At 39.8% G+C, this 25,567-nt stretch overlaps 1 long non-coding RNA gene across 1 annotated transcript in view; it reads right to left on the bottom strand.

The window, feature by feature from the left end:
- Window positions 1-9,749: 9,749 nt before the first annotated feature.
- The window catches only part of LOC126184713 (uncharacterized), a 66,392-nt gene continuing 50,574 nt past the window's right edge, over window positions 9,750-25,567 (bottom strand). The window contains exon 3 of the long non-coding RNA XR_007536865.1: window positions 9,750-9,867. This is a non-coding gene — a long non-coding RNA (uncharacterized LOC126184713). The remainder of the gene's footprint in view (window positions 9,868-25,567) is intronic.

The following is a 25,567-nucleotide window of genomic DNA, read 5'->3' as shown; positions in this document are numbered from 1 at the left end:
TAGAGTGATTGTGTGGTCAACTCAAGTGAGGTTGGAGTGAGTAAGCATCATATTGTAGGTTTCCTTCTCACTCTGTGTCAACAATTTTAGCCATTTCCTGATTCACTTCTTTTAATATGTGTAAGGGCACTTATAACCTTGCCACTGAGTGCCCGTAATCTCCATACACACGTTGAGTGACGAAAAGGATGAAAGTTGCTAGGAGCAAGGTCCAGCATGTAGTTGATGAAGTCACAGTGAAACTGCCTCAGTAGTATGGTAGATTTCTTGGCTGTATTCGGTTGTGTGTTGTGAAGGAAGATGATTCCCTCAGTGAGAAGCAATGGCCATTTCCTCATGATTCCTTTGCACAATCGTGTCGAGGTCTCACAGTACCTGTCAGCAGTCACTGTTTTCCCTCTTTCTATATCTCCATGAGTACAATCATTGTGGCCACCACATTCACAGCAGATGGCATCACCTTAAACTTCATTGTCTATGGAGAGGAGGGGTGTTTCCATTCCACTGATAACTGCTGGGGGGAAGGTGGCGGATCCAGGTTTCCTTACTTGTGGCAATGCAGTGAAAAAAACTGTTCCCCTCCCTGGAGAACTGTTGCAAAAATGGCAGACTTGCCCCCCATGAGCTTCTCCTTGTGTTAGTTGGTCAGATTTTGTGGAACCCATCAAAAACAAACTTTCTGGTGCTGCAAATTATGATGAACAGTGTGATGAATGCTTCTGAATGACATTCCGAATTCTACCATCATATACCATAATGTAACCCTCCTGTTGTTCTGAATCAGCTTTTCCACATGAGCTGTGTTCAGATATGCTGAAGCCATGCTGGGTTAGTCACTGTGATCCTTATTGGTGACTTTTCTGTACCAGTTGCAAACATTTGACATTCTGCAACATATTCTCCATATGCCTCCACCAGCTGCCAATAAATTTCAGTCACAGTTACATGTTTTGCACGCAGAAATCAAATAACATCAGACTGCTTTGTGAGACCAGTTTTCCAAGTGAGTTGCCATTTGTTTTTGCTTATAAGTAACACTGTAGGTGGCGGGTGGCTGAAACTACATCTACAGCTACATAGATACTCCGGAAGCCACTGTACACTGCATGGCAGAACGTACTCTGTACCACTACTTGTCATTTCCTTTTCTGTCCCACTTGGAACTAGAGCAAGGCAAAAATGACTGTCTGTATGCTTCCTTATGAGCCCTAATTTCTCATATCTTATCTTCATGGTGCTTACGCACAATGTATGTTGCCTGCAGTAGGATTGTTCAGCAGTCAGCCACAAATGCCAGTTCTTTAAATTTTCTCAATAGTGTTTCTCAAAAAGAATGTCGCTCTACCTTCAGGGATTCCCATTTGAGTTACTGCAGGATCTCCGTAACACTTACGTGTCGTTCGAACCTACCGATAATAAATCTAGCAGTCTGCCTCTCAGTTGCTTCATTGTTTTCTTTCAATCCAATGTGGTATGGATCCTAAAAACTCTAGCAGTCCTCAAGAACAGGTCACACTGGTGTCCTACATGCAGTCTCCTTTATAGGCAAACCACTCTTTTCTAAAACTCTCCCAACAAACTGAAGTTGACCATTCGCCTTCCCTGCCACAGTTCTCACATGTTCGTTCCTGTGCTGGCACAATCTGTCGCCAGCACACCAGGCAGCAAAGAGGCTGCGAGGAGATCGATAGTAGGTGCCGGAGCAAGCAAACCTATCATGAGAGACAGTAAAGACAAACTCACAAGAAATGCGCTGCCAACGCCCTCTTGACCACCAGTATTTAGATCACCGCTATGGACTGGAGGGTCCAGTCAGTTGCAATTGCAGTCACAGACAGAGTCAAGTCATCACTTGTGCTCCAGTCACTGTCAGAGTCAGTCAGCACCTAGTAACCAGAGTAGAGTTCATAGAGGGACTTGTACTTCACCAGCCGTGAGGCTAATGTGGACTATTACAGAGAGCTTGTGCTACAACACGTAGACTATCTTAAATTACGTAGCTTCCTCTTTATGTTAATGAAGAACCCTATTAATATATGCACACAGTTGTGTTATAGAATGAAAATACCGGCCACCAAACAGAGAACCCTGTCAGTATATGCATACAGTTGTGTTATAGAATGAGAATACCAGCCACCAAAAAACATCCTCTCCTTGCTTCCAGTGATACAAGCCTACAGTGTAAATGGGAAGACACAAAAACCGGCGATGAGCATAATTCAGTGCAGATTTTGCTTGTTTCTCTTGTGGTTTAGCTTGCACATGTGCTCATTTCTATTTGCTAACATGTTGTTGTGTTCTTGCATGTATTCCTGGAGGGGAACTGCAAAACTAATCAAATTTCTCTTTCCAGAGGCTTTGCTTATCTTTTTGCTATAACATATCTGTGCAAACCATGGCTACCCCACCTCATCCACCCCCTGCCCCTGTGCCTCAGTCATAGACGGCCAATGTGATGGATCTAATACCAATTTTTCAGTTTCAGAACCAATAAATTGCTACCTTACTGATTATGGTACAACAACTACTGGCTGCAAAGCCGCTTTGGCCACACACTAACAACCAACTGAATGACCAGCCCAAATAGTGCCACTGAGCAGCATACCAATGTTCTGGCAATTTAACGACACAGAAGAGGAATGGCTCAAATACCTGACACAGTTCCTAGCACATTGTGAAGTTCATTGAGTCTAAGGTACTGTGAAGCTACAATACTTTCTGTCGATTGCAAGGTCCCCAGTGTTCGGGTTAATACAAAAACTATTCCCAACCATGTCTCCTAACAAACTCAGCTATGATGAAGTAATCGCTACATTCACTCAATTATGGCCAGCAAGTCCAAGTAGCTGCAGCCAAATATCAGCTTTTTCGCTTGTAGGAAAAGTCGGAACAGACGTACCGCCAGTGGTACACAGATTTGACAAGCATGACTAGGAAGTGTAAATTTAAGTGTAGTTGTGGCAACTTTTACAGTGATTTAATGATTAGAGATGCAGTAACATTCAATGTCCCAGATAGTAGAATATGGGAACAGATCCTAAAGTATTCTGATCTATCGCTTCCTCAAGTATTGCAAATCTTAGAGCAATATGATTCGAGTGCCACAGCGGCCGATAAGTTTGACCAGGCTCCAATTTGTTGGGTTGAGTCACTCCATGCTCGCGGCTGCCCCGAGCAGCCACAACAATGAGCACATACACAGTTGTGTGGACAGCCATGTAGGATGGTAAACAGACCTGTGCAATTAGTGAAGTCTTGCCGTAGATGGTTTGCTCACCATAAAAGACAGGATTGCCCATCACATAATGCAACATGTTACACATACGGAAAAAAAGACCATGTCAAAGCACTTTTTTTTTCAATGGCACAAAAACACCAATTTTGCCCATTCCCAGAAAAAACAGGTTTGTGCACATGCAATGAATGTTATGTTTACAAAGTGTACAACAGGTTCTGACAAAAGTAAAATGAAGGTTGTGCCACATTCTCGCCAGTGCTGTGCAACGGCATTCTAACAAACTATTTGTCTCCTTAAGAACTGCTGGCCATCATGTGAACTTTCAGTTGAACACAGGTGTCTTAGTAACTCTGCTTAATTGTGCCATGTACGAATGGTTAGGCTCATCAAGCCTTTCTAAATCTAGCATGTGTCTCACTGCTTACAATGGACAAGTAATTCCAGTGCTTGGACAATGTAGTTTGCCTGCCACTTACAAGTCTCACTCCAGGATACTGAATTTTATTGTGTTGAAATCAAGACACAGTGAGAACATTTTCAGTTTAAATGCCTTTGATTTGTTTGGAATTAGCATCCATGACAATGTACTTTCCATATCCACTTGTTGTCCAAAAGACAGTGTCGCTAGCTTGCTCAAAGAATTTCCTGAACTATTATCATACAGAATGGGAAAAGCTAGTAACTTTTTAGTGCATGTTACATTGAAAGACAATCCATGCCTAAGTTTTTCCGGGCCTTCCCCATTCCAATTGCTTTCAGAGCCAAAGTAGCCAGTGAACTGAAAGAATTGCAAGATAACGATGTAATTGCTCCCATTCTAGCTATTCAATGGGCAAGTCCTCTCATTTGGTTGCCTAAGCCATTTGTGCTGACTTCAAGTCCACAGTCAACCCACAGGCAGTAGTTGACACTTATCCATTACCTCACCGTGAAGAACTCATGCATATTGACTTTGCAGGACCATTTTGGAACACTTGTTGGCGCATAGTGGTAGAGTCTTTTAGCAAGTTCCCATTTGTGGTGCCTATGGCTTCTACTGCATCACATAACACCATTCAAGTATTGTCCTCCATATTTTGCATAGAAGGTTTGCCAGAAGAACTTGTGTTGGACAGTGGACCACAGTTCACTTCACATGATTTTGAACAGTTTTGTGAACGGAATGGCATTCGCCCTCTCACAAGTGCTCCATTTCACCCGCATTCCACCGGAGAAGCAGAACGCTTTTTATGCACTTTCAAACAACAGTTGGCCAAGCTTTGCACGACCTACACACAGGAACAGGTGCTGCAACTCTTCCTCGCCTTCTATCACTCCCACCCACAAGACAGACCATCTTCGGCGGAACTTCTGCATGGCCACTGCCAACAGATGCTGCTCCACTTGCTACACCCACTGCAGCATCCGGTGCCACCAGTGGTCCTCAATCATTACTTTGTGCCATGTGATCTCATTCTTTTAAGTTTTAAGGGTTTATGGCAACCGTGGGCATTGGGAAAGAGGCGTGATCCAGGAACACTCACTAAACGGAAACGGTGTGGCATTTCAGGGAGGAGGAATGTGCTGGTGTAAGCTGTTGCCAGCACACCAGACAGCCAAGAGGCTGTGAGAAAATTGTTAGTAGGTGCTGGAGCAAGTGAACCTATCAGGAAAGAGGCCAAAGACAAACTCGCAAGAAACGTGCCGCCAACAGCAAAAAAATGGCTCTGAGCACAATGGGACTTAACACCTTAGGTCATCAGTCCCCTAGAACTTAGAACTACTTAAACCTAACTAACCTAAGGACATCACACACATCCATGCCCGAGGCAGGATTTGAACCTGCGAGCGTAGCAGTCCCGCGGTTCTGGACTGAAGCGCCTAGAACCGCATGGCCACCACGGCCAGCCCGCCAACAGCATCTTGACTGCTAGTATTTAGATCACTGCTGTGGACCGGAGGGTCCAGTCAGTCACAATTACAGTCACAGACAGAGTCTAGTCATCACTTGCAGCCCATTCACAGTCAGAATCAGTCAGTACCTAGTGACCAGAGTAGTGTACATAGAGGGACTTGTATTTCACCAGCCGTGAGGCTAACATGGACCATTATGGGAAGCTTGTAACATAACACCTGGACTACCTTAAGTACCTTCCTGTTTACGTTAATAAAGAACTCTGTTAATACATGCATGCAGTTGTGTTACAGAAAGAGGATACCAGCCACCAAATAACTTCCACTCCTTGCTTCCCTAGGTACAAGCCTACAGTGACAACAAGACGGCACAAAAGTTCCATTTCAAATTGCTTTGCAACGTTATGCCGAGATATGTAAATGAATTGACCACATCTGCATTAACTTAAATTTTTCCACATTTAGGGCCAGTTGCCATTCATCATACCAACTGGAAATTTTGTCTAAGTTGTCTCGTATCTTTCTATAGTCGCTCAACTTTGATACCTTACCGTACACAATGGCATCATCAGCAAACAACTGCCAAATCATTTATAAATTTAGAGAACAACAACAGTCCTATCATACTTTCCTGGGGCACTGCTGATGATGCCCTTGTCTGTGATGAATACTCGCTGTCGAGGTTAATATACTGGGTTCTATTATTTAAGAAGCCTTCGAGCCACCCACATATTGTGAACTTATTCGATATGCTCTTATCTTCATTAACAGCCTGTAATAGGGCACCATGTCAAATGCTTTCTAGAAATCTAGAAATGTAGAATCTGTCTGTTGCCCTTCATCCATTATTTGCAGTATATCATGTAAGAAAAGCTGAGTTTTGCACTAGTGGTGCTTTTTAAAACCATGCTGATTCATGGCCATAAGCATCTCAGTCTCAAGAAAGTTTATTACATTCGAGCTGAGAATTCATTCAAGGATTCCACAGCAAACAGAAGTTAAGGGTATCGGTCTGTAATTTTGCGGGGGTCCGTTCTTTTTTACCCTTCTTACATACTGGAGTCATCTGCACTTTTTTCCAGTTGCTTAGAGCTTTGTGTGAGATGAGAGTATCCCGATAAACGCAAGGAGCCAATGCTGTAGAGTACTCTTTGTAAAATCTAATTGGGATTCTCTATGCAGTTGGGGGTTGGGTTGTTTGGGGGAAGAGACCAAACTGCGAGGTCATCGGTCTCATCGGTTTAGGGAAGGACGGGGTGGGACGTCAGCCGTGCCCTTTCAAAGGAACCATCCCGGCATTTTCCTGGAGCGATTTAGGGAAATCACGGAAAACTTAAATCAGGATGGCCGGACGCGGGATTGAACCGTCGTCCTCCCGAATGCGAGTCCAGTGTGCTAACCACTGCGCCACCTCGCTCGGTCTCTCTATGCAGTTACCAACCATTTGTATCAGACTTACCGCACACTACTAATTTCTTTATAACAGACTAAACTCCAAACTATTGGTCTTGTAACCTAGTTTCTGATCATCCCTTGTACCTCCATGTTACTTTTGTAAGATACAGGTGGGAAAAAGGAATATTGGTTTACTGTCTTGGAATGTACACACATGGAATTTTAATATCAAATCACATTGTGATGCACAACACTTCTCATTAGTGTCTGCCATTGGAACATCTCAGCGAGTTTTCACTTTTACTAAACAAAACTGTGACGAAATATGTTGCTCTTCTTTAGACCTTTTCTATTTCATCTATCATTCCTATCCGTTACGGGTCCCAAAGTAAAGAATTATACATATTGCCTGAACAAGGATTCTGTAAGTTATCTTCCTCAGGCTGAACTACACTTCTTGAGGATTCTTCCAGTGAATTTGTCTGTCTTTCCTATGATTAGTTTTGTGTGGTTGTGTGGTTGGTCCACATTAAATCACTACACACACACACACACACACACACACACACACACACACACACACACACACACACACTCTCTTCCAGATATTTTATGGATATGACTGCTACCAGTGATTGTCCATAAATCATGTAATCATAAAATAATGGGTCTTTTTTCAGATAAAATTCAGTCAGTTGCAATGGAGGGTGTCAGCACAACAGTGGTCTAAGCCAATTTTTTAAGAAATAGAGAAACAGAAGGTCAACGTTATACAATTGTGGTTTTTCTTGGCATTTGGAAATCCCACTTTTTTGGTAGTGGTGTATTCCATGATGATTGGTTAACTTAACCACAATGTTATAAAGTTTTTTGTGAATTAGTTTTAGAAATAGTGCAGTTTTTATGAGGCACCTGCAACTCGTTTTCTTGGTTAGATCACTGTTACATTGACATTTTTGTGTACATGAGAAAGAAGGAAAAATGTTATTTGAATAAATGTAATGTAATTAATCATATGTTCGTCCTAATAGTTCTTTTACAAATTTTAATATGAATTTAAAGTAACAACACATTACACAAAGTGGTTCTGTCAGTAAAATATTAAGATTATAAACTTATCATTACAAGCAAGAGCTTTCTTTTTCTGTAAACTTTTTCAGTATGTGTTTTGCAAGATTACACAGTAGGCCTACTATACATAACAGGAATATCAGAAATGTCTTCACTGTCATCCTCCACAATATGTTGTATATTTGCATCTTCCTCAGATCTATTTTGAGATACCAGACTATTGTAAAATGAATGGTGAATGGGTGGAACATATTTCAAAAGGTCATTAATATCTTTAAAATTCTTTGGGTTTATTGGCCTTGGATTGGAATGTTTTGGTACTAGCTGAACATGTTGTAGTTCAAGGGTGTGTTTATTCTTTCTCTTTTGTCCTTTAACGATATTCAGATATGCATCTTGCTCTATACCATCTGAATAACAATACCTGGCACAATATTTCCATGGTTGTTCAACAGAGACTTTCAGCATTGAAATGCGACTGAAAGCAACAGGTTCTTTATCCTCAGTATGTTTACAATTAGTTATTTTATGAGTTAAAGTCTTTGAACTTACGAAATCAACCTGTTGTGTTTCAGTTACATTAAATTTTCTTTTACCTGTCCTAGTATTTTTTATAACATCTACCCACCCAGCAGGTGTATACACATATTTTTCCAATCTCTTTTACATCTCTATGAATCCGAAGTCCCTATCACAGGGTAGGTAGCTATGACCTGATACTAGATTATGATGATGATGAGTCCCATACTTCTTTACAGAGCATAGGGGAGCGACGCGGGAGACCCGCGCCGCCTTACTAGGCAAGGTCCTAGTGGAGGTGGTTTGTCATTGCCTTCCTCCGACCGTAATGGAGATGAATGATGATGATGAAGACGACACAATGACACCCAGTCATCTCGAGGCAAGAAAAATCCCTGACCCCGCCGGGAATCGGACCCGGGACCCCGTGCTCGGGAAGCGAGAAAGCTACTTGTGAACTATTTCCTTAACATATAGTTTGTGAATAAGTTGCAACCAAAAACATACTAAGGATATATTCTTATTTTGAGCAAAACAGTTATCAGAATACACGATTAATTTATCAATATTTTGAAGATTGTTGGAAGTATATTTAATTAAACATGATATTATTTCATCAGCACCCTGTCCTGCAATATGTACTGGCCATACATGCATGTGCAAATCATCTGAAGTACAATCACACACAAAAGTTACAAGTCCACAACTGCCTCTTGTAGAAAACTTCACTAGTGTGTAGATGGGTTTCACAGATCTGTGGTCTTTAGAATAAGCTGTATCATTCTTTAGATTATTATATGCCTGTTGTGCTTTTAATTGATGCAAATCTAACTCTCTTAGGACGTTAGCTTTTTCAACATCTTCCTCCGCATGTGAAAGTTTTATGCGCATTGAATCACACACCTTGCATGTGTCAGTAGGTGGTGAGGAAAAAAAGTGAGGTTGAATTTTGTATTTAAAATATCCCTGTAAATATACTCACTAACAATATCTTCAGAATTATGTTACTGTTTCATCCAAGTAACATAAAATTTATACATCATAGCTGCATTAAGACCTTCAGGCAAATCTGTTCTGTTTGGAGCAGAATAATGACTTTCACGCAATGGAAAACTATTAGTATAATTTACAACTAAATTGAACTGATGATCACTAGTTTTATTGAGTCTATTTCCATGTCTTCCACGACCATCTTGTTTTGGTATTCCCTCAGTCTGTTTCTGTGAATCTGCCCTCGAAAGTCTACCATTACTGATTCCAATCAAAGATATGGATGCCTGTTTGCAAACTCTTTTATCACTACCATCTAACAAAATATAATATTCATGGGTGTGTTGTCTCCTACTCTCATTTCCACTCACACCATATCTTTTCTTCACTAGGTTTACTTTCACACACCCACTAATATACACATTTTGTAAACTAAAGTCACACAAATTTCAAAATCTTTTGAACACTGTTTTGGGTTTTTCTTCACTGAAACATGTGTAACACTTACGTTGACAACCACATGGTGTGCCTTGTCTATGTTTGTGGACTTTCTTACCTGTTCTCCCTACATATTCTTCTCCTGCATTTCTTTTCCTATTCTTTATATTCCTGTCCCAGGAATGTATACACCTTGCCCTTTTCCACTGTTTCTTCATTATTTTCATTGCTTGAGACATCACTCTTGGCCTGAATGTCAGCCATACTTGATGTTATTATACGTGATCCAGATACTGACCTCTCATTGGCTGTTTGAGGTTGCACTCAAACAAAACAAGTTTGTTCAAGGGAAGAAATTAGTGGCTTCTAAATACATGTGTAGGTGGTGATATTGGTGTATGCCACATGATAGAAAGGTAGTTCACCTCACTAGACAACAGATGGCACCAATATCTCATTTTCCGTATTGGAGAGGGTTAGACCACTGTTGCGTCGACCCACTCAATTTTATCCTGAAAAAATAATACTACAGTTGCTGAAAATTACAACCATGAATAAAATAATAATCAGCCTTTTCACCTGTTTATGTGCCATGCGTTGCTGCATTGTGTCAGACAGGTCCAGACAGCTAAAGAAGCCATGTGGATTGGCCTGACACATCTGCAGTGTCTCGCTTGCTGTCAGAAGCTTTATCAATGAGCTGCACCATTCAGCTTTACTTCCTCTAGTGGCTCTCAGTATTTTATTATGTACCAGCCAGCGAGGACTGCAGACATGTACCTGCAAACAAACACAGCATTGACTACTTTTTGAGATGAATAAAATTTTATGACTACTCAACATAACATTACTGGTGTAGGGTCATTAATAAACAGCAGAAAAAGTAAGGATCCTGAGAGGCAAGCTTGTGGACCATTACATTTAATTAGTTCCCTGTTGGATTATGACTGATAGCTCAATATAGTACTTTTCTATTGATAGTCTTTGTTTCCTATCAGAGAGCATTGTGGCATTTCCTGTTACAACATCATATATTAATTTATTTAAAAGGCTATTGTGCAAGTAATTTACTGAAATATTTTTGACAGATCAGAGGCTACATTAGTAGCCTGAAATGTACTGCCTAACTATTGTGACACGCCAATCTTTCAAAGTGCCGCCACGCAGTTACGCGCGTCCTCTACATGTGGCGCTGTCTGCCAGCCATGCAGCAGCAGCGCCACCTAAGCGGCCAGCCAGCCAGCGGCTGCTAGACTCGGACTCAGTTATGATTTGACTGTTAAAGTGTACACACGTCTTACTCTGTTTACTTGATCTGTGACTTTCATGTATTGCGTCTTCCTTGAAATATATTTGTTCAACTTGAAGTTATAACAATTGGTGACGAGGTAGTGATTTTTCTTTTCCATCGTTGACCCACATGTTTCCATGGCTACTTTAGAGCAACTATTGCAAGGTCTCATAGAACATCGAATGCTTCTCACAAATGCGATTTGTGATTTCATCGCGGCATCAAATGTGGGGCGTCTCTCGTCGTTGTCTCTACCTCCTTTTCCTCCTTACGATGAGACGGCGGAAGACTGGTCTGATTACGAAAAACGTTTTCAACAGCACATCTTGGCATTTCGTGTCGCAGATGAACAAACATGTAAGTCTCTGTTCCTTTCATGGATTTCACCTCAAATGTATCGGTTGTTGTCGCAATTGGCTCCTTTGAAAGATCCTGCATCTTTGTCCTTTGCTGAAATGTGCTCACTTCTGTCCATCTATTTTCAAAAGCAAATGCATGTGGTAGCGTCTCGTGTTGCCTTTTATCGTTGTCAAAAACAACCAAATCAATTCTATCATGCTTGGGCTGCTGAACTTCACAGCCTCAGTAGGAAGTGTCAATTTGTTACTGAAGTTCACAAAGAATCCTATGCCGATTCCATGGTACGGGATGCTATTATCCGACTGGCGCCCGACAAAGAAGTTAGGCAACATGCCCTTCAGTTGGCAAATCCGACTCTAGATGAAGTCCTATCCATCGCTCAGTCTTTTGAAATTTCTCACGCTGCTGGAGCGCAAATAGAGGCATGCGGCGACATTGGGGAAATACAACCTCTGTGTGATGTTGACAAAGCGTGTGGCATGTCCCCGCCGGCCGACGTGGCCACAGTACGCTCCCAAGCGCAGCCTCGGCCTAACCGTAAACAAACCCCTAAGAAACTACAGCACAACCCATGGTAACTTCCTTCATGTCTGCGGTGTTTTACGAAACATTCCTGAGAAGATTGTCCACAACGTTGGGCCGCATGTAAAAAAAAAAAAAAAGTGGGGGGGAGGGGGGCTCATGTGTCATCCGTTTGCAAATCCGACCGCATACATGATGTTCATGAACATGACGCTGATTCTGATTCTGTGTTGTCTGTCAATTGTACTTCTTCCCTTTCAGGGAAGTTATTCCCCACTGTCCAAATACTCGGTCTAGATGTTCGCATGCAGGTGGATACTGGTTCTGCTGCCACTATCATCAATTCTCAGACGTATCTTCTGTTGGATTCACCAATCCTGTCACCTGTCACTAGCCAATTATGGACTTACAATAAACAGAAGATTTCTCTCTTGGTACAATTTGATGCTGAGGTATTGTACAAATCTGTCGTTCGCACTGTTGCCATATTTGTGGTCAACCATAGTAACGCGGAGAATCTTTTTGGTTTTGATGCCTTCTGCGTTTTTGGGTTCTCCATAGATGACTCTGTCAATATCGTCTCTGATGCTGTTCCTTATGCTCAATTGGATTCCTTTTCGACGACATTTTCGTCCCTTTTTTCTCCTGGATTAGGCCGTGCAAACGACTTCGAAGCTCATATCACGCTCAAACCCACTGCTCAGCCTAAGGTTTTTTTGGGCTCAGCCCATTCCTGTCGCCCTTCGTGATCAGGTCAAAAGGGAGCTGGATTATCTCACCGCTTCAGGGGTCTTGCTTCCTGTCACTTCCAGTGAGTGGTCCTCTCCTGTCGTTGTCATTGCTAAGCCAAATGGTGATATTAATCTCTGTGGCGATTTCAAAGCCACTGTAAATGCTCAATGCCTTATCAACACTTACCCTATGCCTCGACCTGAAGAATTGTTCACTAAACTTGCTGGAGGCCAGTGTTTTTCTAAACTTGACCTGTCAGAAGCTTATCATCAACTTCCTCTCGACGCTGCTTCCCGGCAGATTCTGGCCCTTAACACGCCTTTCGGCCTCTATCAATACCAATGATCGCCATTCGGGGTTGCCAGTGCCCCTGCTCTCTTTCAGCGATTCTTGGAACAATTATTGCTCACTGTCCCTGGGTGTATAAATTACCGGGACAACATTGTTGTCACTGGCTCCACCACTGACGAACATCTTCAAAATCTCCACACACTTTTTCATGTCTTACAGACTGCAGGTCTTAAGTGTAATCTTCACAAATCAAAATTTTTTCAGGCATCTATCATGTACTTGGGGTTTCAACTCTCTCGGGATGGTATTTGCCCGCTTTAGCAATCTGTCGCTTATCTCGACCCATTATCATCAGGGACACTTCAGTCCATATGGAAAGCCTCCTCCTCGAGACTTTACGGCCAGTCAAACAACACCTATAGATGTTAGCAATCTACAGGCCACCTCCATCAAGACCTGTGCAAAAACTTCAAAGGGGGGAAATGTGTTGTGACTCGCCGATCTTTCAAAATGCCGCCGCGCAGTTACATGCATCCTCTACATGCAGTGCTGTCTGCCAGCCATGCAGCAGCAGCGCCACCTAAGTGGCCAGCCAGCCAGCGGCCGCTAGACTCAGACTCAGTTATGATTTGACTGTTAAAGTGTACACATGTCTTACTCTGTTTACTTGATCTGTGACTTTCATGTACTGCGTCTTCCTTGAAATATATTTGTTCAACTTGAAGTTATAACAGTAACAAATTAAGTAAATGTTCTTTCTATATGTGTAAATAGCCTTTTCAGTATCAGAACACTTCAGGTAAGATGCATTGTTATGTTTATTATATAATTTGAGAACCAATAACAGTGAGAGAATTTAGAAATGACTTGAACAATATCTTCACTTGTGATATTATTTCCATGTAAAACATATCTCCTAGGTAGCTCAGCGCTAAGATATGTGTATATGTTGGGTTGATTGTGTTCTTCAGTTTAGTTAATGTGAGAAAGGAATGATTATATGCTCACAGTCCAAGAGGAATATCTTGTGTGTGGACATTAACATTTCCTTCTTTGATAATATCTAATTCTGTGTTGTATTTATTGTCATATTCAATGTAGTATATGCATCAGACACCTAATGGGAGCCAAACCATCAGAATACCTTTTCAATGTTTCCTCTTTCTGTTTGTGACAAAAGCAAAGTTTCACTAATGCTGAAGAAAGGTATCTTTTTTTCCAGCTGGCTTTTCAGTCTGAGTTGTCATACTCAAGGGTCCAGCTTATATTTCTTACACTATTTTAGTAGCATTCTTTTGGAAAATTTAAAGCTTGCATTTTTCAATGAACATTGAGCATGTAGTGCCTTGATATTTAACTGATATGAAGCCAAGTACCATGACATGTAGGCCATTAACTTTTCATAATGAATCTTCTTCTGAGGTGGTCCAAGTCAGGTGGCAAAGCGGTATGAGAGTGGGTTCATATATGGGAGGAAAGTATTCAAATTCTCGTGCAACCATACAGATTTAAGTTTTTCCACGATTTCCCCAAATCAATTAAATAAAATGCTGGGGTACTTCCTTTGGCTGATTTCCTTCCCAAATCAGAGCTTGAGCTCAGTCACTAATTAGTCTTTTGCTAATTGGACGGGAAACCCTAATATTCCCTCCTTTTTTCTGAGTGCAGATAAATCATCAAAAACACTCAAGCTTTAGGAAGAAGAATATGTAAAACTGAATGTTCTGATTCTTGGGTATGCATATTGACCAGAACTAGAATTGGAAATTGACCAGAATTTGAATTGGAAATCACACAGGTTTTCTCAGGCTTATCATTTAATCAAAGGTTACTCTACATGTGTTGTGATAGAAAGATCAGAAAGTTACTTTGCATGCAATGTTCTGGAGCAATTTTACAAGTAATATTCATTGTACAGAAACATTCTGTAATGAAAAGCATCCATGTTTTACATGTGTATAGGCAACAGGATTTTTTTTAATAATCTAGACTTACTAATAACAGTCTCAATACAAATATTCTCATATGAAGTTTGTTATTAACAACCAATCACAATATTAATATAGCAGTAGCATTCATGAAGAAAACACTAAGAATAAAACTGGCCTACACTATTCAGACCTTAACCTTATTCTTGTATTGAAAGGAGCCAGGTATGCACCTATTAAAAGTGTCTGACAATTTTGTTTGTTAAAAAAACACTGCTGACAGACAATGAAAACAATTTTCAAGCTAACAATTTTTTCTGCTTTATATCTACTACCACTCTACGTGAATTTCTACGTTTGTAATATCAATGTGAGATTAGGTTGTACTTGGCAAATTTGTTTGTGATTGAAAGTTAAAGTAAAAATCAAATAAAGTAAATGTTCAGCAAGTGGTCATATTTTCACCAAGAAAATGTATAAATATGTAACCAACTGTCATGCTACGTGTCATGAGCAGCCACGTACAGTGTTAGACATAACTACATACATGTTCGAGGATATGTAAGAAATAATATTTGGTTTTAAGTGAAACAAACTGTAGTGTCACACCTCTTCACACAGCACACATCACTGTGTTTCACTGTGTGGAATTCAAGTGTGTATAATTTGTAATGAAAGCCATCAAGCCTATATTCAGGACAATAGAAATTAAAATGTTCTATGATGTCTCTCCTGCTCCCAGTCGGCCGTTCCTCTGGGTGGCGATGTAGGCTGGGCTTATGCCGAGTGGACAGGACGTTTATAAATGGGCATTTGCCTGGTAATTTGTCAAAAGCAGTTTTAAATGCCTAGAACCTGGGCATTTATAAAAAAGTACTTTTTTTAGTTTTTACTGCTAGAGTGTATAATTTACTAATTCAGATTGGGGGAATGGGATGATACTCCCAATATAAAAGTAAGTAAATGTTTATACTTGCCTTTATTCTAAGAATAAAAGGAAAGAAGAGTGAAGCCGGGTGATGTGTGTATGTGTGTGACAGTTGCGCTCTCTCTCTCTCTCTCTCTCTCTCTCTCTCTCTCCTCTCTCTCTTCCCCCTCCCTCTCAAACACACACACACACACACACACACACACACACACACAAACACACAGAGCACAGGGAGAGAGAGTTGAACAGCTGTGAACATTGTCCTTAAAAATCCATGTCAGATCTCTGAATAATATTGAGGAATGATTACTGATAGCAAAATTATTACTGAATTTTATAAAAAGCTGGCATGTGTTTCATGACAATAAATGTATTCTTAAATGTTAAACTGTTTTCAGTGGGGGAAAAAAAGGTTTATTATCAGATGTAGTGACATCGTAGTTTTACTTTCTGCTCATTTCTTTATATACTTTTGAATGAATGGACTGCTGTGAAGATAAAATGAGAACACTGACATAAAAAAGATTTGATAACAAAGATTCAGTGCCCAAAACACTGGAAACGTACAGTTCCAATACTAGGTGATTCCTAAAGAATCTGCAGTTCTTGGAATTGTGGAATCAGAATTTGTATGTCACACATCCCTAATTAAAATCACTATGAATAAACTTTTCTACTGCAATTCCAGTTTTTATAAGTACATATTAGTGCTTTTATTGCAAATAGATAGTAGATGAAATTTTGAGTAAGCAGCTGGTAATTTCAAGTAATTCATACAATTCTGTGGGTTATTTAGTTAATTGGAATTGTCTGACTGTTTGGCAGTCATTAAAATCTGTCATTGAGTGAGAAGGAACATAACCTGGTCTCTGTTGTATTTACAGTGTTATAAACAATGGGCTATTGAACAGTAGCAAGATGGTTAAGAAAAAAGAACCTCTTTGATTTTTCAGTTTAAAAGGGAAAGGAGGATCTTGGAAATATTGTTTTAAGGAATACAAACAGTCACATTCCAACAAAATAGGAAAGCATATCAAAAAGTGGTTCAAGTGCCTTTAGAATTTGAAAAACCTGCTTGAGTTAGGTACAGTGATTGAGAACAACTTTCTCATTCTCTTACAGTAGTATATTATAAGTAGAAATAATACCCACAGGCTAGCTACTTAATATAAACTATACTTTTTTTCAAAAATTACTTTTAAACTTGAGTGTCATTTTCTTTTTCCATTATGTACTACCCCAAGAACTGACCTCATTAAAGATGTAAAAAGTTACATTTGCAGACCAATTTATTTGCCCTAATAACCCTTCCCTAATTCTCAAACAGCTTTTTCAGTTTGGTTAACCAATCTCTGAAGAAGCATTGTTGCAAAACACCTTTTCCAGTACAAAATACCAGCTTAAAATTTCTTTATAAGCACTGCTTATCAATTGATCTTTAAAATGCATAAATGCCTGTGCATTTATGAATTTTGGGCATTTGCCCAGACATTTATCCTGGCTATTTTCCCCAACTTATAAATACCCAGGCATTGTATACCACTGCCTCTGGTGTTTCAGAAGACAACTGCATGAAAACAGCAAGATCAGTGGATAGAACATCTCTCTTCTAAGCCTGCATTTCACGTCAAAGGCGCTCGGTATAGGCACCTTTTATGATGCGGCAAACATCTATATCATTATCAAACTCTTGTACATGTCCCAACACTTCTACATCTACATCTACATCTACATCCATACTCTGCAAGCCACCTGGTGGTGTGTGGTGTAGATATTAGTAACCACATCAATTATCCTTCCTTACAACTCTTCTAAATTAAGTGGCAGGGAAGGCAGCAAAATACAGTCTTTGAAATAATACCATTAGAAGAAACCACATGGAGTTAAGTCAGGTGAGTGTGGAGCTATTCAAGGAGAGAAACCACATGGAGTTAAGTCAGATGATTGCAGAGCTATTCAAGGAGAGAAAACTCATTATAGGAATCATGTCCAATCCAACGCTGAGGAAGTTCAGCACTGAGGTAACTGCAAACGTCTGAAAGAAATTGTGGGGAGCATCGTCTTGTTACAAAATGAAGTCTCCACTGTCTTGCTGTAATTGTGGCATAATGGGTTCTACAGCATGTGCAGCTACACAAAATCATTCACGATTTCCCCTCAAAGAAAGTTGGTCCATGAAAGGACATGCCACAAAAGTAGCACCATATAAACAGTCTGCCTGATGGATATGTTGTACTGTCCATGAATTATTTGGTTTGTTGGAGCCTTTACCTGATATTTGGTGCAAAATTGTCACTGAACTATCACAACTCATTCACATTTAGTGAATTCAAAGCGACACAAAGCATGCATCACTACATTATACACCACATTCTTAAATGCTTGCTCTCTAGTGACATGCTCTTCAACTACACCATGGTACATTTAAGAATCTAAACTTAGAGAGATATTTTATAGTTTTCAAACAGCTGTTTTCTGAAAGCTTGGGGGTACTTATGAATAATCTTGTATATTATCCAAGTATATGCCAATAATTAAACTAAATAAACCAATAAACTTATTTTTTTGCCAGCACTTAACCGTGTGAAAACTTAGCTTACCATTGCTTGGTACAGTTTTCTAATTTTAGTGTTTTTCTCACCAGGAAGAAAAATTTTCTGAAAAAAGGTGTTGACATCTCCACCTAATGGTAGAATACAACATAACGATTACAGTATTCTCTACATTCAGTCTTAACATAGCTGTAAGTGTGGATGCAAGCAAACCCCTTCTAATTACAGAACCATTTTCATCCTTCAAATCTTTTCAATATATCTTCTCAAAGTAGATTATGATGTAATAAAAAGCTGAGAATAACTTCTTAATGACCTTTCACAATTAACTTCTAGTTAACTCCTACATATAGACAGTACCATTTTTCTTCCATTTCAAAATTATTTGAAAACAAAAGATCAGAACACCTTAAAAACTTTTCAGTTTTAAGTAAAACACAGTTTGACTTTAAAGAATGTACCAATTGAAGAGACAATCTTCACATTTATGGATGACACCTTAGAGTCCCTAAACAAGAACTGTTTGCCAGTGCATGTAGTTTTTGATCAGATTAAATCCTTTGATTGCATTGATCACAGTCTACTATTAGTGAGGCAGTCTTCAGCTTTGGTGAACCATGCAAGAATTTTTTCAGTGATGCAGCTAGGAGTGCTTGTTTGTGAACAGACTGATGGTAAAAATTCGTTACATCAAGAAATCATTGTAATTCTTCAAAATTAAGTGTATGCCTTTCGCATTCATAGTATAGTCTAGGAACTATACTTCAGCTGCTCTGAAGATGCATTTCAACCATTTGATAAGCAGGCTGTGGGCGCCTATATGAGTGGAGATCTGTCATAAGTGTGACTTGTGTTCTGCTTTTGAGTTTGACATGACCAGGACATCATCGATATACACCTAAAAAAAAGTCCTAAGTTACATGTGACTTCATCCATGAACTGTTGAAATGTTTGGACAGCATTACAAAGTCCAAAAGGCATTTGGATAAATTCAAATAGTTTCAACAGTGTGCAGATGGTGGTCTTAGCTACATCAGCTGGTGCCACAGGTACCTGGTAGAAAGCAGATACCGAGGATGCACTTACCATGGACAGTGACTGTAAAATCTTCAATATGTAGCACTGGATATTGATCTGGAATGGTTCTGGCCTTGCGCTATCTATAGTTGCCACATGGACACCATCCGTTATTCTTCTTTGGAAATAAATGTAATGGAGGTGCCCAGGTGGAGTCAAAACTAGTGCACCACAGAGTGCTGTGCTGCATAGGTGCTAATTTGGGAGTCTGGCATGTGATCTCCGGGAACTGTCTGAGGAGCTCTATGAATGGAGCATTACCAATAATCATCCATAAAGCTTTTTCTTCCACACAATGCTCTTGCACTTGGCTTACTAGATTGGTAGAAGTGTCAAGAAAATGTCAGTGATGGAGGTCAGGCAGCAGCTACTCTGAGTATGGGCTGCATCACACCCTCTTTGACAAACTGCCATTCAGATTTGCACTGTAGGCCTAAGTTCAGCACTAATGTGATACGATCATACATGGTGAGCATAGAACCATTGGTGGCTAAAAGGTGGCAGTCATTACAGTTGCAACACGTCATACGGGCAGATGGATAAACTAACTTGTCAGCAACTGTGTCTACCAAAAACTGCAACTTTGTGCCATGTTATGTTACAAAGAGTCGATGGCTGCCATCTGGAGAACCAGTGGCCATCATCACTGACTTCCTGCTGAGTTTCCCTGATCACGTGGCAGGCTGTGCTTCCACACTTTGGAACCGTAACATTGGTGGGACTAGCTGACTTTTGCTGTCGAAGATAAGCAGCTGTGTTTCTCCAGTGAGCAATGGTGGTGAGATCAATGACAGGTAGTCTGGGTCCATAATGCAGCAAACTGGGCACTGAGCTCAACAATCTGTGCTTATAGCATGGTGAGGGTGTTATCTAACTGAGGCTATGAGCAAACTGTTGCCACATATGTCGACAGATACATTTCTGCTAAGTGATTTGTGGTTTGCACAAGTGCATCTAGCTCACTGGCAGGCGCAATAACCAGTATTCTGCTGAATGTCATCACTGACTGCATTGCTTGCTAATATACACAGCCAGCATATTAGCTGTGATGAGGTGCAATCACCTGCATCTTCAGTGCAGAGTAGTTTCTCTGATCTCTTCGCCTCTGCCTGTGAGAGACAGGTAGTCAGGGCATCCTTGCTGGTTATGCAACAATCAGTGCTCATTGGTGATGCCAGAATTTCCTGCACCTCTGTGATCACATCTTCATTGAGCACAGCAACTACATAACTGTATTTTGCATCATCTGCTGTTGCGTGCAGTAACATAAACTAGTTTCTAGTTATGCAAACCAAAATGGTAGTGGTTTTACTGTCATGCAAATAAATACTGTGCCAGTAGATATGGCTTGTAATGGTCGCCTAGTCGTAGATATTGCTAATTGCTATAATCGCACTATTTCACTCCCATTTACGGAGCTTGTTAGCACTTGATGTTAGGTTGGCACCATTAAAATGCATTGTGTTGTGGTAATCGCTGCTACTTACTGGATCGCTGCTGTGTCTCGATGCTGATGCTGGCTCTAAATCTGGTTGTCTAGGGTTAAAAACATGAGGTCCCATGTTTTTATGTGCTTTTGATGATAAAGAACGAGCGAAACCGACAAATATGTAAACTTCAAATATTTATTACTCTGGTGGCCATCTTAATTCCACTGTCCACCAAAGACCATGACACAATACAAAGTAGTACTTCCTTTACATGTTCTTTGCATTGTTTATCCACCTCAAACAATAACACACAAACACACTTTACCAAAGTGACATTCCGACTGCGCCCCGACCCTTCTTGCTGCTTGTATTTATAACATTGTCAAAGAACTACTAAAAAGAGATATAGTTTATAAGTCGCATGTACATCTGTTATCATAATTTGTGCAGAAAAGTTATTAATTTGCATCGAGTGACGTAATTTAACATGTTACTAAAATGACAAACAGATTTGTTGACTTGACAGAATAATTCTTTGTTACAAAAAGGCCGTTTTTTAGAAGTTTGTCAATTGACTTCTCTAATTTGCATAAATAAGTAAATAACATGAATTATTAAGAATTACATTGGTTTTCGTCTAAAATAGGATTGATTACGTGAATACTGAGTGAAAACGCTCCTAGTGAACAAATAGGTTTCACTGGGTGATTTTTATTTAAGGAGATCCAGAATACCTAAGTTGGCCACTATTTTTCGTACTTCATATTAATTATTTAAGATGAACTTAGTGTTTTTACATGATGACATTTGCTGTATCAGTGATCAAGTGATATTAACTTTTGTGTGGGTCAGTTATTCAGTATAATTTAATGGGTTGACTGTTTATGGAGACATGTTATGCAATCATTGTTAACATACACAATAACTTTTCTATAATCATAAATACTCATTAAACTGGTTGAATTTGGAGGGTATCGCATACTTCGGTAAAGTAAAGCCTTTAATATGTTCCGTTACAGGCTGTAGATGGGAGGGGTCTGACATTGTGGAGTTGCATTGAACTGGGATGTGGAAGATGCATGACGTGTTTGACACAGATGTTTGTTCTCAGTGTAACGTGGCACAATACGAAGCATTAGTGACCATCAGATATCATGACAGGATCTCCAGTTGTTGCAGGGCTAGATGAATTAACTTTATTGCAACATAAAAACTTAACTGCACCTCACATGACTCTGTTTAATAACACATTCAACAACAAAGTAAAACATATATGAAACGAAGAGAAAACATAAGTTAACAACTGCACCAAAGATAGTCATTTAAAAAAATGATGAGGGCTAGTAGAAATCCTTGGGTAACAGAAGAGACATTGAATTTAATTGATGAATGGAGAAAATATAAAAATGCAGTTAATGAAGCAAGCAGAAAGGAATACAAACATCTCAAAAATGAGATTGACAGGAAGTGCAAAATGACTAATTAAGGATAGCTACAGGACAAATATGAGGGTATAGAAGCACCACTGAGTGGTCAGCACGATAGACTGTCAATCCTAAGGACCTGGGTTCAATTCCCAGCTGGGTCAGAGATTTTCTCTGCTCAGGGACTGGGTGTTGTGTTGTCCTAATCATCATCAATTCATTCCCATCGACGCGCAAGTCACCGAAGTGGCGTCAAATTGAAAGACTTGCACCAGGCGAGTTGTCTACCCGACGGGAGGCCCTTGTCACATGACATTATTATTATTACTAGGGGTAAGATAGATACTGCCTACAGGGAAATTAATGAGACCTTTGGAGAAAAGAGAACCACCTGTATGAATACCAAGAGCCCAGATGGAAAACCATTTGTAAGCAAAGAAGAGAAAGCAGAAAGATGGAAGGAGTATATAGAGGATCTATACAAGGGCGACGTACCTGAGGGCAATATTATGGAACTGGATGAGGACATAGATGAAGATGAAATGGGAGATACAATACTGGGTGAAGAGTTTGACAGAGCATTGAAAGACCTAAGTCGAAAAAAAGGCCCCGAGAGTAGACAACATTCCATTAGAACTATTGATAGCCTTGGGAGAGCCAGCCATGACAAAACTCTTCCATCTGGTGAGCAAAATGTATGAGACAGGTGAAATACCCTCAGACTTCAAGAAGAATATAATAATTCGAATCCCAAAGAAAGCACGTGTTGACAGGTGTGAAGTTACTGAACTATCAGTTTAATAAGTCACAGTTTCAAAATACTAACACGAATTCTTTACTGACGAATGGAAAATCTGGTAGAGACCAACCTTGGGGAAGATCAGTTTGGATTCTGTAGAAATGTTGGAACACACAAGGCAATACTGACCCTATGACTTATCTTAGAAGATAGATTAACTAAAGGCAAACCTACGTATCTAGCATTTGTAGACTTAGAGAAAGCTTTTGACAATGTTGACTGGAATACTCTCTTTAAAATTCTGATGGTGGCAGAGGTAAAATAATGGGAGAGAAAAGGTATTTACAATTTGTACAGGGACCAGGTAGCAGTTATTAGAGTCAAGGGTCATGAAAGGGAATAAGACAGGGTTATAGCATATCCCCAATGTTGTTCAATCTGTATATTGAGTAAGCAGTAAAGGAAACAAAAGAAACATTTGGAGTTGGAATTAAAATCCATGGAGAAGAAATAAAAACCTTGAGGTTTGCCAATGACATTGTAATTCTGTCAGAGACAGCAAAGGACCTGGAAGAGCAGTTGAACAGAATGGACAGTGTCTTGAAAGAAGGATATAAGATGAACATCAACAAAAGTAAAACGAGGGTATGGAATGTAGTCAAATTAAATCAGGGGATGCTGAGGGAATTATATTAGGAAATGAGACACTTAAAGTAGTAAATGAGTTTTGTTATTTGGGGAACAAAATAACTGATGATGTTTGAAGTAGAGAGGATATAAAATGTAGACTGGCTATGGCAAGGCAAGCATTTCTGAAGAACAAAAATTTGTTAACATTGAGTGTAGATTTAAGTGTTAGAAAGTAATTTTCTGAAAGTATTTGTACAGAGTGTAACCATGTATGTAAATGAAACATGGATGATAAAGAGTTTAGACAAGAAGAGAATAGAAGCTTTTGAAATATGGTGCTACAGAAAAATGCTGAAGATTAGATGGGTAGATCATGTAACTAATGAGGAGATACTGAATAGCATTGGGGAGAAGAGGAATTTGTGGCACTACCTGACCAAACGATGGGATCAATTGGTATGACACTTTCTGAGGCATCAAGGGATCACCAATTTAGTATTCGAGGGAAGTGTGGAGGGTGAAAATTGTAGAGGGAGACCAAGAGATGAATACACCAAGCAGATTCAGAAGGATGTAGGTTGCAGTAGTTACTCGGAGGTGAAGAAGCCTACACAGGATAGAGTAGCAAGGAGAGCTGCATCAAACCAGTCTCTGGACTGAAGACCACAACAACAACAACCACCTCTGTGATGTCATCTCAAGGCCACCATTGTAAGGGAATTTGAAATGAACTGCCACAAGGTGCAGCTCTGAGTACAAAATACTAACTAAAATGGACTGTAGTACACAATTTGAAACTTGAACTATTGTATGGACCAGGTCTCAACGGTCATACTTTAACCATGTCACTGTAATCTGACAAAAAACGTATCCACAAAATCGTGTGTATACATTCCGAAAGGGTTAAACACTTGCCCAATATATTTTAGAAAGGCAGTAACAATATTTCTGGTGGGAGTATTATTTCAGATTGAGTTTAGCATATTTTGCCTACTTGTTATTTCCAATAAATCTGCAGTTTAAGTCCATAGATTCTGAACTATATCCCTGTTATGGTACTTTTCATTCTCAGGATGCCACAAACTCCTCCTTTGACTAAACATATAAATTTCTTGCAGTTCAGTTATCAGGCTATACTGCCAGTATTGTATTAGTTTTCACCATGATACCATACAATGAGCTGCTGTGAAAACACAAATATACTTTTCGTTAATTAAATAATACATGCTTACCCACATACAAATTTTGTTCATGCAGCATATAATAGAAACATCTACTTTCACCATATAAATTAACCATTATGTGCTCATAACCTCATTAGCAAAACCTTTATACATCAAAGTATGTGAGTGTCTTTAAATGTGCCTGCCTGCAACTTGAGGCGTCTTCTTTATGGTAAGTAGTAATCTGTCTTTCCCTACATTGTTGATATTTGTACACCAAAGTCATACATTCTGCTACTGTAGCATAATAAACCATGCTCTGAACATGTCCTTAGTGAATGTGTCACTGAACCTACAAATTATTGTAATACATACTTACAAAAATGATAAACATCAGGTATTGAATATTAGCTTCAAAGGTGATGGCCCCCTTCTGAAACTAATCAGTGGTGAGAGAAGGAAAGTGGTGTCACAAAGCTAACGTGTTTTTAACTTTTGTGGCATGGTGTTTTCTTTTCATCTCATATTTGTAAAACTTTCATCTCATATTTTCATAAAACTTGTCTGGTAATGCCAATAACTGAAGGCAAAGCATTTAGTACTCACCGCATTCCTTTCATGACAGATATAGTTTATTTACATGTGTCCAGCTTCTTTTTAATAGTAAATGCCACATTGTAACACTAGTCTCCAAGTATAGAGGTGTCGTGGTTTCCATCCCTCCCTTGGGAGTTAAAGTCTAACCTACTTCATACATGGAATAGATTCAAAACTGCCCTAAACTCCTAGATCCCACCAAAAACTGATGAATGAGATTGGACACACTGTGACGAAGCTGTCTGCCTATGTTATTGGGTGACCTCTGGCAATGGTGCCTGATGACTGTTGTTGGTGCCACAGTGAACACAGTCTTATTGGGCAACGATGGACCTCAGATCACGAGGCCAGAAATATCC

This window comes from Schistocerca cancellata, chromosome 1, assembly GCF_023864275.1.
Source record: "Schistocerca cancellata isolate TAMUIC-IGC-003103 chromosome 1, iqSchCanc2.1, whole genome shotgun sequence".
Lineage (NCBI taxonomy): Eukaryota > Metazoa > Arthropoda > Insecta > Orthoptera > Acrididae > Schistocerca > Schistocerca cancellata.
This window is presented reverse-complemented; position numbering and strand designations above follow the sequence as displayed.